This window comes from Monodon monoceros, unplaced genomic scaffold (genome assembly GCF_005190385.1).
Source record: "Monodon monoceros isolate NGI ecotype Baffin Bay Population unplaced genomic scaffold, NGI_Narwhal_1 Super_Scaffold_16, whole genome shotgun sequence".
NCBI lineage: Eukaryota > Metazoa > Chordata > Mammalia > Artiodactyla > Monodontidae > Monodon > Monodon monoceros.
In genome coordinates, this window is record NW_021703772.1 from 11,058,450 (window position 1) to 11,060,998 (window position 2,549).

Here is a 2,549-nt window from a genome sequence, read left to right on the forward strand (position 1 = left end):
GATAACAGTGAAGTTAAACAAAACATAAAATAATCTTGGTAAGATAACTAAAATTACTGTAGGAATTCTGAGTCAGTTTACAAACCTGTTTTTGAAAAGGACTATGTCTTTTAACATCGTAATAGCTTTTTTTTTTTACTTCAAATCTCATCCCTTTCGAGACCCAAGAAAGGTAAATTAAGAGTAACAGGAGCAGTGGAAAAACATAGGATAATAAATTCACTTGTAACTTAAAGATTATAGATGTGTTTTTAAGTGGCAATGTAAGACTTTCACGTATAAAGAGCGCTGCTTAGTTCTAAAAGCATTTATTTTGCCTTTAAATAAGACATTATGTTAAATCATGAGCTATTGCAGGTTTAGATGTGAGTTGTTAGAAAAGATATTCCATTTTTATGAGCACAATTCACTCATAAAATTCTATATGAAATCTAAATATATGAGGAGAGATTAAGCCATAATCATCTATATTAATGATCTCACGTCTCAGCTCCTCTGTTTGAAAGAAAACCTCCACAAGTGTTAGCGCAACTTTGTGTGCCCAAGGCACAGTGAGACCAAACAAACCAAAACGTCGGAGTTTGGAGCCACGCAAGGAGACGGGTGGCTCATGCCCTACGAAGCCCTGAGCTCCCCGAAGGGTTTCAGCAAAGCACTTTTAAAAGCCAGGTTGGGGCAGGGGCGGGTGTCGAAGCGTATGTGACCAGCTGGTGCACAGTTCTCTGATTGGCTGACGGTAAGGTAACAGGGTGGTGTCATAGGGGTTCACATGTTCTGTCCTTAGCCTCCAGGAGGCCTGGGGCTCTGTGCTCAAGTTCATCAAGTAGTTAATGTCTTCCATTTGGTGGAGGCGGGGAGAGGGAGGTGGGTCACATCTGTAAAACAACTCAGGAAATGTGCATCAAATACTGCTACCTAGGTACCGCAGAGAGGAGCTAAAGCAGAGGATGCGGGAGAAGGCCTGTCCTGGGAAGGCCCCATAGGGTCCTGCTTGGTTACAAAGGGACAATTATTCCAAGACTCTTAAGTGTTCATTGATAAAAATTTGATTTACAACCCTCCCTAAGATATCTCTAATACATTAAACAAGTTATATTTCAACTATGATTTCTGAGTGAACAACACTGTTCTTTCCTGAAAGACGTGTTTATATATGAAGCACAGTTTTTTTAAAGATAACTGCTAAGTTTATTGATCGTAATAACAGGAAACATTATCCTCATGCTTGCTATGTGCCAGATATTCCTAATCCTCAAGACAACAACTATTATTGTTACCACTTTCCAGATGAGAAACCTCAGAGTGGTGAGGTAACTTGTCCAAGAATGAAGAGTTGGAATGAGAATATATACATAGACAATCTGACTCCAGGCCCTACACACACTTCACTGTACCTTACAATACCCAGATGAAAGTAAAGCCGGTATAGGTAGTGAAAAGTGCCAGAAAAGAAGCGTTTGATTGCCAAGGCATCCATTTCAAAGACATCCATCTCGAATAAATGTATTGCCAGCTGTACGGCACATACACTAGCTAAAAAACCCAGATCAGGAGCCAGGCCACCTCACCCATGGACTTCCTCTTTCAGAAAGCCCTGGGTGACCTAGAGAACGAAACACCTGAGTGACCCCGATTCTTCCCTTCCCGTGTCCTAATTCCCACCCTTATGTTTTAAATTCACCGATGAAGTGTGAAGCCGTGAACCCCCATGCTTCCCTCCCTCCACCTGACCTCCTGTGTGGCCCTTGGGTGTGACTTGTACCCTACAGGACTTGTGTGTAATAAACCTTGTTTTTTTTTCAAAGTTCCCTAATTATTGTTGCTGAGGTGCTCTTGCAATCATGTTACCAAGTGCAAGCTCGTTCAACAGGCCAGTAAATCGGGGGAGGAGGTGTTGGGGCAAGGAGCAATGGCTTAATTCAGAAAGCTGGAATCCAAGAAGATGGCTGCAGGAAAGAAGAAATTAACATATCACCTCCCCCAGTCTGGCAAAACCAGGAGATATTTGCAAAACTTATGGCCCTTTTTACTTTACCTCCTCACCTCCCCCTCTCCCTGTTCTGTAAAAGAAACTAGCATCCAGACCCTGGGATGATGCTTCTCTAGGACCCTAGTCTGCCACACACAAAATGTAATACTACTCAGCCATAAAAAAGAAAAAAATCTTGTCATTTGCCACCACATGGATGAGGCTTGAGGGCATTAGACTAAAATTAAATGTCAGACAGAGAAAGATAAGTGCCATGTGATCTCACTTATATATGGGATCTAAAACAAACTAACAAACGAAAAACACTGAACTCATATGGAGAACAGAGGCACAATGGGTGAAGGGGGTCAAAAGGTATAAAATTCCAGTTATAAAATAATTAACTTGTTGGTATGTAATGCACAGCATGGTGACTATAGTTAATAAAACTGTACTGCATATTTGAAAGCCACTGAAAGAGTAGATGTTAAAAGTTCTCGTCACAAGGAAGAAAACATACATTGTAAACATAGATATGCACAAAAAATTTTTCACAAAAATTCACAAAACATTTTCTCCA